The sequence below is a fragment of the Herpailurus yagouaroundi genome, unplaced genomic scaffold, assembly GCF_014898765.1.
Source record: "Herpailurus yagouaroundi ecotype Mexico unplaced genomic scaffold, PumYag 162, whole genome shotgun sequence".
Lineage (NCBI taxonomy): Eukaryota > Metazoa > Chordata > Mammalia > Carnivora > Felidae > Herpailurus > Herpailurus yagouaroundi.
In genome coordinates this window covers 22,145,535-22,160,390 of record NW_024412403.1, presented here as the reverse complement: position 1 = coordinate 22,160,390, position 14,856 = coordinate 22,145,535, and the positions used below count along the sequence as shown (strand labels likewise).

Below are 14,856 nucleotides of genomic sequence, written 5' to 3'. Positions count from 1 at the left end.
CAATATGTGAAGATCAACCTTAAAGCACTTATAAAAATGAAGATATATAAAATATCTTCCTAAATTAAGTCCAAGGACAACATACACAAAGCAAAAATTTGAACTCGTCAGTAATCACATCGAATATGGACAGGCTGACTGAGCAGGGAAAAATGATTCTAATTTTAAAATTACATAGTTCCAGGTAAAATCATGCAATGCCACTATTTTTGTGTTCTGCACAGACTCCCAAGGCAAACACTGCTTCTGGCTTTCTGAACCACCAGAGACAATGACCCACCTGACCGACTTATCATAGTCCTTTTAGTCTTCTTTCCTGATAAATCCTTAGGTTCCTTGGAAGGAGGCATATGGATGGGTGTCTTTGGAATCGGATTATAAAAAGCTCGCTCTGGATCAGAACTTCCACAGTGAGACTCTGTAAGATTTCCATCGGCATAGCCACAGCTGTTTGCAGCTGGACAAGGTTTATTTTTTTGCATTTTCCAATCATTCCTTAAACTTTTTTTCTGCTATTTCCTTTTTTTCTGTGTAATTCAGCTTGCCTTGTTTTTCCTTTTAGCCTTTTCTTCTTTCTTCTCACATCCTTCAGCATTTGTTTTCTTTAATCATTCTTGATATTTTTCTTTGCCTTTTCTTGGAAATGTTCTTTCCCCAGTTCTTCTGCTGCGTTTTTCTCCATTTCATTAATTTTTTTGGTTCCCTTTCTTTTTGGTTCTGTTCATTCTGAACCCATTCTCTATGCTTTTCTTCAGCAATTACTTTTCTTTTTCAACGTTCTTCAATTTCTTTTCTTTCTTTTTTTTTTCTAGCCGCTAATTTAATTCCTCCAGTGCTTTCTGTCGCAGATGGTCTCATTCCTCTTTTTCTTTGCCAACGAACCACAGTTCCCATGGTGTCAGGAGACTTTCTGGCAGGTGCACCTGTTTCTGTTCTTCTCGGTTGTCGTCTGACTCAACCACACTGGCGTACCGCTGTAACTCCACTCCTTTCAAGGTTCGCCACCTTAGCCTTTGAATCATGAGCATCTTCATCCAGGTCTTCCTGATCCACCCTGTCACCATCGTTGTAGTCAAAAGAGAAGCTCTGGTGGCCAAGGGGAGACAGCGACATGGTGGAATCACTCAGCTCAGTAGCGGTGAGCAGACCATCACCATCTTCAGTCCTGCACCCGGCACTGCTGTAAGGACCTGGGTCTGTAGCAACCAAGGATCACATATCCGTCGGGGGCAAATCAGCCCCCACAGCCTGGCTGCCGACATTTGGCCCATCCAAACAGGTGGGCAGTGGTCTCTTAATTAGAGTGGTAGGTAGATTTCTCACAGCCATGACTTGATAAAATTGTCACAGTAGGTCATCCAAATGTGTTTGAACATACATTTTAGATTTTATTTTTAGTGTTTATCCTTCTCTCTTTCCTTTGAACATCTAAAATTCACATGTCACATAACTTCTGGAATTCAACCATCTTTTTGTTGCCAATCAAAATGAGGTTTTATTTCTCTCTATTCTCCCCATTGCCTAGTTCTCACTTTCAGTATAGGTTATCTAGAATTTTAGGCCAAAATTAGAACTTATAATAATATTGCAATATCAACTTTTGACAGTAATTCTTACACTTAATAAAAAATTGATTAAGACATATTTCAATATTATGTCTTACATTCTCACACTACCTTCCTGGATTTGTTATCATTCTTGTTTTTCTGGGTCTAATTTTTGAGTTGTTAATTTTTTAGGGCTATTTATAATCTAACTTCTTGTGTTATAAAAATTACATTATTTTATTCTAAAATGAATAATATTTGGTTGCATGTCTAGTACTACATTCAAAATTACATCCCTCAGCCCTTTGAAATAATTGCCATGTTGTCTTCAGTATCTCTTACTGTTGATGGAATGTCCAATGAATTGTATTTTAGAATCTTTTCCTTTCTAATGTCCTTAAGGCTTTCTATCTTTTCTTTGGGTCTTGAAATTTTACCACTTTATCTCTATTTGTAAGAGGTGGTGATTTTAGTGTAAGAACACCCTTGACCCTTTACTGTTTTGTATTTCCTTCCTTAAACTCCTCCCACTCACCATCAGGTACAACTCAAAAAGTGGAAAATTATCAGAAATGGATGCAAGGACATGCTGTTAAGGAAAAGAGATACTGACATTATTTTTATTTGAGGACATTGAGAGAAGCCATAGCTAATTTTGAGGATATCCATATGAGATTTATTCAGCATAAGGGAATAGAGCCAATAATTTTTATGCTGTCTTTCTTCCCTTCATTACTTCTCTATGTTCCCTGAAGCCTTAGAGAAAAATTAATTCCATTAAATAGTAAGATTAATACCCTAACCAAAATATTATATCATGTGTAAATATTTTTCCAAATAAAACTTCTTGGTAGAAAGACTAAATAAACTAAGTCACCAAACCCAAAGATGAGCTATAATCTCAGAAGAAATTATTTTAAAAAACACCAAATAAAAGATACATAGACTCCATAATAGAAGAGAAGCAATTTGGCTTATGGTGCATAACAAATTATCAATTATTATTATTTTATGGAAATTAACTCATCACCAAGAGTAACTTGTGGTTTTGATCTTTTTTCATCATTAAAAAAATTTTTTTTAATGTCTATCTATTTCTGAGGAGACAGAGTGTGATATGGGGATGGTCACAGAGAGAGGGAGAGACAGAATCTGAAGCAGGCTCCAGGATTCAAGCTGTCAGCACAGAGCCCGATGCAGGGCTGGAACCCATGAACCGTGAGACTGTGACCTGAGCCGAAGTCAGATGTTCAACCAACTGAGCCACCCAGGCACCCCTTTCGTCATTATTATCTGGTAATAAGAACAAGAGTCATTACAATTTTTAGCTGCATTTAAATTTAATTTTTTCTATATGCTAGCACTACATATTAAATTACCTATCTATCTATCTATCTATCTATCTATCTATCTATCTATATATAAATATATATATGTATGTCATTCATATATATGTCATTCATTTATATATATATATATATATTCATAATGTGATAGTGCTATACTTAGAAATCAGATATAAATGAAATGAAAATCCTACTATGATATGCTCATTATTTAAAGCAAGAATCTTCAGATGTGACCCAGGTGGTCCCAAATATTATTTCAGCATGTCCATGATGTTAAAACTAGTTCTTTTTTTAAGTTTATTTACTTTATTTAAAGAGAGAGAGAGAGAGGGAGAGAGAGCAAGGGAGATGCAGAGAGAGAAGGAGAGAGAATCCCAAGCAGGCTCTACACTGTTAGCATAGAGCCCAATGTGGGGCTCAAATTCAAAAACTGTGAGATCATGACCTGAGCTGAAGTCAAGATTTGGGTTGTCAAACAGACTAAGCCACCCAGACACCCCTAAAACTACTTTTATATAAATATTAAAACATTATTTGCACTATCCACTCATTGTTGTCATATTTGCACTTTGACAATTTTCAGAGACAATAACGGACAGCAGATTGAATGCAAATGGATTGAATGGAAGCGTATATATGAGAATCCCAGTCTTCCTTTAAGCTAGACATTAAAGAGATTTGTAAAAACTGTATAACAATACTATGTTTTCCTTAATTTTATTTTGTATTGGAAAATGATTACTTTCATAAAGTCATGTTATTTATGTTATGCAGTTAATGTATCATTATTTTTAAAAAAACATAGTTTAAAATAATTTCAGTTTAAATTGTATAGATGGAATTAAAATGATGGAGGAAAGTATTTGGTGGGTCTCAATAATTTTTGAATATCTAACATTTCTCTAAAGAAAATGTTTTTGAACTACTTGGAAATATATTTAATAACAAATTCATTTATATAAAAATACCTTACCGTCCAATAACTATTCCAGCTGCTAAGTAATATCATATACTTCCCCCCCCCCCCCACACACACACAGGTGCTCCTAACTTATTGGAGTTTTTCATCTAGTTTTGAAGGACACAGTATGGTTAGGAAATGCATGAGTAGTGTTATAATTAAAAAAATAATTATTACATATTCAGAAAAAGATTAATTTTTAAGTAATTAAATAAGAAAATAACATTGTTGGGATGCCTGAGTGGCTCAGTCAGTTGAGTGTCCGACTCTTGATATCAGCTCAGGTCATGATCTTATGGGATCAAGTCCCACATTAGGCTCTGTGCTGAGCAAGGAACCTGCTTGAGATCCTCTCTGTCTCCCTTCCTCCCTCTCCCCCTCTCCCCTCTTAGGCACACTCTCTCTCTCTCAAAATAAGTAAACATTTAAAGAAAGAAGAAGAAAATAGCATTAAGAAATTTTTTTTTACATTGGCATTGAAGAAATGAGATCAAAAGTTACAGAATTTAAGTGAAGAATAGTTTAATGTCTCATTGATAAAGCCTTTATAAAATCTAAGTAAACATTTGGTAGACAGTTTTTAAAAATGGAATAAACATTGGAAGATCATTCAAAATCATCATTCATGAAGGCTAAAAAACACTGTTGAAACTTACAAGTGAAACAATGAGTTCAGTTGGAGCCTGTTTACATAAGTCAAACAGTGTGTAGAGTGTTTAGCTGTTTTTATCAAGGTCATTTGGCAAATTAGTATGGAAGGACTAAGACTGAGATTCTCATAATGTCCAATCCAAGGTTTATTCTACTACAATGCATCATTTTAGTATCCTTTCACTGTTGCATTAGGTTTGCTATGAATGCTGCCAATCACAAGTAATACTCTAGAAGAATTTACACATTTGGAATATATAATTCTACAATTACACATGAATTTCAGTGAAAAAAAAGAAGTTACACTGAGGACTATAATCACATATATAGCAAAAAAAAAAAAAAAAGAAATTTGGGAGCTGCTAAGAATATTGAGTAATTTAATCATGCCATGAAAACTGTCAACAATTTACTTCTCACTATGTCATCATTGAAACTAATCCATATACTCATTTAACAAGAAAAATGAAAAAAAATTCAGTGCATTCACTGGTGCCTATGTTGGTTTATGACTCTTGGCAAGGAATTTCTGGTTTTACCTTTGGCATTTGAAAAGCCTGAAAGTCCACACAGCTTCCAAGGGCTGCAAGGAAATCCTCTCAAGTAAAAGCATACCAAACTGAATTCAACAACTTTACTTGAACCCATCAAAGAACTGACATCAAAAGGCAAATTCCCACCCCAAATTCTGGAGAGATAGACCAATCCAGAGATTCATAGCCAGCAGTCGCATACCTGGAGTAGAAGCCTCTGGAGCCACAACCAGGTAGGAATAGTTAAATGATAATTTTGATGAACTCCTAGAAGTTGAGAATAGAACAGATTGAGACTGAGATTCACCTGGGGGCTGCAATTTCAGGGGGTCCCTCACAATTTTGTAGATTTTTACCTCCAGGAAAATCATTCAGGTTCTTTTCATAAGATTTGAGAAGATCCCTTTATGCCTCTGGCAGAAAGAGGGTAAGACAATCCTTGTGAATATGTCCAATGCTGTTTGATTATAAGTGTCTACTATTGAGGTGGCAAGACTTTACTGGCATTGTCCCAGGGACTTGGGCATTCATTTCTTTCCAGTTGTCTCTAGTCTTGTTGTCTCAGTAAAGAGAGAAAAAAGTTATACCACAAGCAACACTGGTAAGTTTGGTCACAACCAGAGATACAGGTTCACTAAAAGACTGAAACTAGAAAATCTATATGATTTTCCCCATTCCACATGTTACTCCGATATCAACAACAATGTAATAATAGTGAATCACACCTGAAAAAACTGCAAGACTAAGACTCTCAGGGAAGAACCAACAAGAAAAGCCAGAAGTCAAGAGGGGAGACAAAAACAAGGCACCAGAGGAATTTGAAGCCACCAGTAAGTAGTGCAAGTCCTAAGTGGAGGCCAACATAAATGCATACACCAGAGACCTATTTATTTGGTTTTTATTGCCCAAAAAATGAAGGCTGGTTTTCAACAACAACAACAACAACAACAACAACAACAACAACAAACAACAAAAATAGAAGACAAGCCAAAGGCAAAAAAAAAAAAAAAAAAAAAAAGATATAGCATAACATGAAGAGACAAAGTAATCATCAGGACCAAACTCAGACATGGTACAGATGCTTGCCTTATTAGTAGAGAATGTAAAATAATTATGTATAATATGATAAGGACGCTAATGGAAAAAAAATCCACAATATACAAAACAGATTTGGTAGTAGGAAAAGAAAGATGGAAACACTAACACAATTTTAAAAACATGCAAAAAAATCAAAAACACTATCAATTTGATCAAGTTATGGTGCCCAGTTGTTTGTTCAAACACTAATGTAGATGTTGCTGTAAAGTTATTTGGTAGATGTAATTAAAATCTGCAATCAGTTGTGTATAAAGGAGATAATTCTTGACAATGTGACGGGCCTCATCATAATTGAAACCAAAATTGAAACAAAAACTGAGGTTCTGGGAAGGAATTCTGATTCAAGACTGTACCACTGAAATTCTGCCTGAATTTCTAGCTGACCAATCTGCCTTACAAATTCTTCAGTTAAGACTACATTATTAATTCCTGTAGGAATTTCCAGACTGTCCCTGTTCTGTAGATATTAGACTCACTAAATCCCCACAATCGTGTCACTCAATTCTTAAATCTCCAATCTCTCCCTCTTTCCATCTAGATAGAAAGATTGATCCTGCTGGTTCTGTTTCTCTGGAAATTCCTGACTGATACACTCCCCACAGTGAAACGTAAAGAGAAAAAAGAAGAAAAAAATAGAAAAAAACTTCCTAGAACCGTAGGACAATTTCAAATGCGTAAAATATGCATTATTGGAGTATCACAAAGAGACAAAAAGAAATAATGGAGCAGAATAAATATTTGGGGTTAACAGTAGCCTAGAACTTTCCAAAAGTAAGACAACAAACCACAGATCCTGGAAGTGCAGAGAATGCCAAGCCAATTAAATATCAAAAACAAAATGAAACAAAAACAAAGATCAAAAGTTGACACCTAGGCATATATAAGACAAGTATAGAGAACAAAATATAAAGATAAAATAGTGAAGCAACTAACTATTTGGTGGTGGTGGTTGGAGGAGGAAGGGCATCTTATCTTTAAAAGAATAAAGATAATAATTATGGTAAATTTCTTTGCAGAAACCACATCAACCTAGAATTCAATATCCAGAGAAACTGTCGTTCAAAAATGGAGAAATAAAGATATTTTCAGACAAATAAAATCTGAAGGAATACATTGCTGCGTCTTCTTCCCTTTCAGACATGTTAAAAATTTTCCTTCAGGCCGAAGAAAAGTTATATAAGTCAGAAATTATATCTATATAAGGAAGGAATGTCAGAGAGGAAATAAATGAAAGGAAGTAAAACCTATTTTCTTATTCTTAATTGATCTAAAATAACTGATTGTTTAAAGTCATACCAGTAACAATGTTTGGATGATTATAGCCTAAGGTGAGGTGAAATTAATACTGCTACGACGACTACTACTACTACTAATAATGTCATAAGGGATGCAAGGGAGGAATCAGGAATGTAATAAGTTACCTGTACTACATATAAAGTGATATGGTATTATTTTAAAGTAGGCTTAGATTAATTAATTTCCTATGGTATTTATGCCTATTTCTAATCAGGTGAGTGTGTATAATTTCCTCATTTAAAAATGATATATATGTATATATAGAAAGGAGACAACACTCTGGGCTAACACTTAAAAACATTTTAAAAGAGCCTAATTAGTATGCTAAGACAGAATGCAAAATGAAATCATATAAAATACTCAATTAAAACTAGAGAAAGGAGGAAAAGAGGGAAACACAAAGAATACAGAAAATAGAATTTTTGATGTATTTGATATAATCAAACTTGATACAATCAAATTATAGCAATGATCATTTTAAATGTGCATGGCTTAAATACAGGAATTTAATTTTTTTTCAACGTTTTTTATTTATTTTTGGGACAGAGAGAGACAGAGCATGAACGGGGGAGGGGCAGAGAGAGAGGGAGACACAGAATCGGAAACAGGCTCCAGGCTCTGAGCCATCAGCCCAGAGCCCGACGCGGGGCTCAAACTCACGGACCGCGAGATCGTGACCTGGCTGAAGTCGGACGCTTAACCGACTGCGCCACCCAGGCGCCCCATGGAATTTAAATACACTAATGGTCAGGATGAATAAAGTAAGACCCAACTTATTGATCTTGTTGTCTAAAGAAAAATCATTTTAAGTGTAAAGATTCTGATACGTTAAAAGTGAAGAGATGGAAAGAAACATACACCATGCTAATATTAATCAAAAGAAAGCAGGCAGACAAAACAGACAAAGCTGACTTCAGAACAAGGTGTCAGGGGCAAAGGGCAGCATTACCTACTGACAAAAGAATCAATTCTCTATGCCAATCGTAAATGTGTAAGCACTTAACAAAAGAATATCAAAATGACTGAGGATGGAGTTGAGGGTAGGGGTGGGAATGGACCCTACTATCTACTTGATAGAAATACACAAATCCATTCTTATAGATTTGTCTTAAATACCACTATTTCAGTAAATGGTAGTTCAAGAAGACAAAATATTAGTAAGTATATAGTTGACATGAACAGTCCTTCAACCAATTTGATGTAATAAGCATTTATGGAATAATAAATCATTGAATAATTAAATGAATAGGAATAAAATAAATATGTTACCTATGAAGATTTCCAAATAATTTATGTAGACAATCTGTCTTAAAAGGAAGTGGAATTTTATTTCTCACTTATTTATTTTGTTTTGGTTTATTTATTTATTTTGAGAGAGAAAGCAGGGGAGGGGTAGAGAGAAGGAGATAATCCCAAGCAGGTTCCACACTGTCAGCACAGAGGCCACAAACTGTGAGATCTCATGGGCTTGATCATGACCTGAGCCAAAATAAAAAGTTGGATGCTTATCCAACTGAGCCACCCAAGCACCCCTATTCTTCATTTCTTAATTGTGAGCTGAAAACAGTGACTTTCTTCTAAAAAGTACAGTGTAGAAAAGGCAAGGGTGGGTATAACTTGTCAGTAGAGATTCTTACTTGTTGTTATTGGTATTATTATATTTTAATATGTATTTTTGTCTTTTCCTGTATTTTGTTCTAATATATCTCCAATTCTTATACTTCCTATAATATACTCTATTTAATTTTCTTACATAAGTTTTTTGGCCAGAACTGACGGATCCATGTTGAACATAATCATGAATAATTAAATTATTTCTTTTTTTTAGAGCAGTTTTAGGTTTGCAGTAAACATGATGGGAGAGTACAGAAATTTCCCGTATACTCCTTGCTCCCCCCCCCCCCACCGCAAAGCCCTCCTCATAATGATAAACATCGCTTACCAGAGCAGGATACTTGTTATAATTGAACCTACAAAGACACCTCATAATCACCCAAAGCCCATAGTTTATTTTAGGGCTCTCTCTTGTTGTATGTTCTATGGATTTGGACAAGACTATGACACTGTACTCATCACTATAGTTCCATAAAGAATATTTTTATTGCCCTGAAAATCCTCTGTACTCTGCCTATTCAACCCTCCCCCTTCCCAAACCTCTGGCATCCACTGATCTTTTTACTGTCTCCATAGTTTTGCCTTTTCTACAATGTCACATGGTTGGGATCATATAGCATGCAGCCTTTTCAGATCAGGTCTTTCACCTAGCAATATTCATTTAAGTTTCCTCCATGTCTTTTCAGAGTTTGCTAGCTCATTTCTTTTTAGTGCTGAACAATGTTCCATTGTCTGGATGCACCACAGTTTATTTATTCATCTACTGAATGTCATGCTGGTTCCTTCCACATTTTGATGATTATGAATAAAACTGCTATAAACATCTGTGTGCACGTTTTGCATGGTTATAAGTTTCCAGTTCCTTTGGGTAAACACCAATAAGCATGTTTTCTAGGTCATATGTCAACAGCATATTTAGTTTTGTAAGAAACTACCAAACTGTCCTTCAAAGTATCTGTACTGTTTTGCATTCCCACCAGCTAGCAGTGAATGAGAGTTCCTATTGGTCCACATCCTCATCAGGATTTTGGGGTTTTCAATGTTTCAATCTGAGCCACTCCAACGGGTGCATAGAAGTACTCCATTGTTGTTTTAGTTTATAGTTCTCTAATAACATAGTATTGGAGCTTCTTTTCATATGCTTATTTACCATCTGTATATCATCTGTGAGGAATCTATTAAGGTCTTCATCCTAGTTTTGAGTAGGATTGTTTGTTTTCTTATTGTTGAGTTTTAAGAGTTCTATGTATATTTTGGCTAACACGCCTTTATCAGATGTGCCTTTTGCAAATATGTTCTCCTAGTCTGTCATTTGTCTACCCATTCTCTTGACATTGTCTTTCACGCACACAAAGCCTCTAATTTATTAATATAAATCCAGCTTATTAATTATTTCTTTCATGATTATGCTTTGGCATTATATCTACAAGGCATCATCACACCCAAGGTCATCTAGGTTTTCTTGTATGTTATTTTCTAGGAGTATTATATTTTACAATTAGGTCAATGATTCATTTTGGTTTAATTTTTGTAAACAGTGTAAGATCTGCATCTAAATTTATTTTATTTTATTTTTTGCATAAATAAGGTTTTCCAATGCTATTTGTTAGGGAGACAATTATCTCTGTTCCATTGTGTTGCTCCTTTAAAAAAAAACACTTTTATTTTTAAGTTTTATATATTTATTTTGAGAGAGAGAGTGCTTGTGCACATGAGTAGTCAGGGAGGGGCAGAAGGAGAGAAAGAGAGAGAATCTCAAGCAGGCTGAGCACGGAGACTGATGTGCGGCTCAATCTCACAAACCCTGAGATCATGACTTGAGCCAAAATCAAGAGTTGGACGCTTAAGCAATTGAGCCACCCAGGCACCCCTGCGTTGTTTTTTTTTTTTTTTTTTTTTTTTTGACGTTACAGATTAATGAAGTGGTTTCCTATGCTATTCATACCTATTTCTTACCAGGTTAATATATATTATTTTCTAATTAAAAAACATTCTCAATTATAAACATATATTAGACTGCTTTGAGATCACATAATTTTATCACATTTTAGTTGATTACTGAAATGTTTAAGAATATATTTTTTTAGATTTAGGTCATGCTTTCAGTCTTGAACTAAACTTTTCTTCGTGATGACACAGTATTTTTAAAAGCATGCTTTAGGGGTGCCTGGGTGGCTCAGTTGGGTAAGTGTCCAACTTTGGCTCAGGCCATAATCTCATGGATTGTGTGTTCAAGACCCACATCAAGCTCTGTGATGACAGCTCAGAGCCTGGCTCCTGCTTCGGATTCTGTGTGTGTCTCTCTCTGCCCTTCCCCCACCCATGCTCTGTCTGTCTCTCTCTCAAAAATGAATAAACATTAAAAAAAATTTAAAAACATAAAAACATGTATATAATTAGCAAACCCTTCATATAAGATGTTCCATTTATATCCATGAAAAAAATAGATATTTTTGTAACAATTTCCTAATAATTATAGGCATTTCACCAGTTAATCCCGTAGTTCTTAGAAAGTATCCCAAGGCCTCATAGCAAACTCCCAGAAACACCAAATAATATTTTAAAATTTTAATATTTTAAAAATAATATTTAAAATTTTAGTGAAACCCAGTGAGATATTTGGATTCTGTGCATTCTATTTTACAACTACATCACACAAGGAGCTATTATCTGTTTTGGTCTAGGTATCAAAAAAAACAACAACAACACAATTATTGAGAAACTAAGGTAGTTATAACCCATGAAATATTGGAATCTCTGCTTTAGTAACTTTAATGAATGATAGAACTTGATAGTCACACATGGTTGAATTGCTTTAAATTTTTCATAGCATCAGCATGATTTCATAACATATCAATATTTCTCTCAGACACTAGATATATTTTATTAAAAATGAAATATAAAAAATTTTCTAAGGGGAAAAGTTGTAATTGTGTGTGTGTGTGTGTGTAAAAGAGAGATACAGAAAGAGATTTTTTAGGAAAAGATCATAGTAGAGAAAGAATGGCTCAAGACAGCCAAATCAGTGTTTTTAAATATTCTAAGAGCAAATCCAAACTACTCTAATTATAACTGCTGATAATGGTGATTGATGGAAGAAAAATATAACAGACCTATGGAGGAGTAAGTCATATGAAGACATGGAATATAATTTAAGGATGTTTACATAACAAGAGATAAATTGAGTTTAAGGATGGGAGTGTGATACTTAGGTCCTATTCATAGACACAATTAAGAAGAATATTAAATCATGAACAAAGTACAACATGTGACATGATAATGAGGTTGAATTATTTGGCCAATTAAATTTTGATTTTAGTAGTTAAATAGCATTTTTATTAGTTTGTAAGATGCATCACAAATCAATCCAATATGACTTTAAAGTCACCTTAAAATGTTTTTCAGTTTAATTTTCTTTTACTTTAATGAAGATTTTTAATGTTTAAGATGATTAAGATTAATTTTAAGCTGTTATACTGAACATAATAAATTGGTGATACATGATTTTTTTTGTGATTACCTAAAAATAAAGTTCACCAGAGCCAATTTTCTTAATTCCACTAAACAACAAGTATACTGAGGGCAAGAATGCAGGATGGCAATTGTGAATCTGTAGATTCGGTGAATATCCAGTGCAGTAGTCTTAGAAATATAGTTAAATATGTCTTACATACCTTCCTAGTATCACTTCCTTCACCTTCAGGTATGTTTTTATATTTATTTTGATTTAGGAGTATCTAGATATCAAAAAACTAAATTTTTCCTTAAAACTATTTAACTATATAAATTTATATTTCCACTATGTATTGTACATTCCTGTGATGTGAAAATCAGTGAATATCAGACATTTCAAATAGGGAAGTTAGACAGAAAACTCGGGTTGAATGACCCTGTTTGTGTAAATTCCTCTATAAGATATGGTCCCAAATGCATAATCAGGAAATGTTATTTCCTAAAGTGGAACTTGGCCTCAATGCACAACCTTCTTTGATTGAATTTCCATTGGCAACACTTCTCTGAATGAATCCAAGAGATAGATAGATTAAATATGACTTTATAGAGGGTTCATTTTCTCCTACTTCCAACTAGGATGATTACATGTAGAGTTACTCTAGCCTCACATTTAAAGAAAACCCATACTTCAATAAATAAATTTAAAAAAAATTAAAGCTTTTAGCTCTAGAGGGAAAGCAATCTACCATCCAATACGAAAAAAATAGAGAATAATTTCATCATTTATGAAACATTCTTGTTAATATTAATATCTCACCTTTAATTGGTTCCTCTGGACATTCAATCAACTCAGCATATTCAATTTTACTGAGAACACAACTGTGAATATATTCAATAGTGTCAAAGAGTGTAACTGTTAAAAGTGCAGACAGGAAATTATGGTCATTAAGTCTCATACAGCTTCAACTACTTTTGAAAGTATTTTGACATTTTGTAAATATATTAAAGAACCATTGACATAAAAATTGTATGTTAAGTTAAACTGTATTATTTATTTTTTTAGAAAACATTCATTTTTGACAGGGAATAGTTTCAAAGGAAACTTGCTGATGGGATTTAGGAGACTTGTAAGTATATATGTACTATACTATTTTTTGGAGTTTTAGGAAAAAAGATTCTACCCCAAGATTTTATTTTCAACCTTTTAAAAAATCTTAGGTCCTTAAATATCTCAGACAACAATATTTATTGCCACCTTTATAATTTGATCAAATATATCCTGATATGAAATAAATAGGGATATAACCCTACTTAGATTTAAAGAACAAAATTGCTTCCATTCGGAATAAACATTTTTTTTGAGACAGAGATAAAGAGCCCATGCACAAGTGGGGAAAGAGCAGAGGGAAGAAGGGAGAGAGAGAAAGAGTAAGAGTGAGGGGGAGAGAGAGAGAGAGAGAGAGAGAATTTAATAGCTCAACATCAGGCTAGATCCCATGACCCTGGGATGGTGATCTGAGCTGAATTCAAGAGTCAGTCTCTTAACCGACTGAGCCACCCAGGAGTCCTGGAATAAAATTTTTCTGTGAAATATTCTTTCTTAGAATAAATACCAGAAATTACAGTCATATATCAACATAACTACATAAATATAATGAAACCACATGGAAAACTACAATATTCTCTAAATCCATCACTCAGTTTTTCACTTACAAGTCTCAGCCCTATAGCATTACCCATTGAAATCACTCTACCAATTCAAGTATGGGTGTAGATTTGGGTATCTTTGCCTATCTTTTCATATCGCGGTACGCTCATAATTAACGAACAGTGATTTATACATAGACTTAAATTATTTTATAATTTCCCAATTTATAATTCCTAACTTTGAAATACTACCAATAAGATTCAAAATGTACTTGAAAACAAGGTCAAATAACTAGTTTTAAAATTTTTGAAACAAGAGATTAAGAAATAGGGGCGCCTGGGTGGCGCAGTCGGTTAAGCGTCCGACTTCAGCCAGGTCACTATCTCGCGGTCCGTGAGTTCGAGCCCCGCATCGGGCTCTGGGCTGATGGCTCAGAGCCTGGAGCCTGTTTCCGATTCTGTGTCTCCCTCTCTCTCTGCCCCTCCCCCGTTCATGCTCTGTCTCTCTCTGTCCCAAAAATAAATAAACGTTGAAAAAAAAAATTAAAAAAAAAAAAAAGAAATATACCAAAAGCTGTACACTATATCCTGCTTGGAATCTATACATAAATTACCAACATATAGAAAATTACCTTGAAAAAGTACTTGAAATAGTCCAGGTTATTTTTAAAACCCATCTCATACAATGACTGGAGCACAAACCCAAA

At 34.3% G+C, this 14,856-nt stretch overlaps 1 pseudogene; it reads right to left on the bottom strand.

The window, feature by feature from the left end:
• Positions 1 to 203: 203 nt before the first annotated feature.
• The window catches only part of LOC121036477 (coiled-coil domain-containing protein 34-like), a 63,459-nt pseudogene continuing 48,806 nt past the window's right edge, over positions 204 to 14,856 (bottom strand).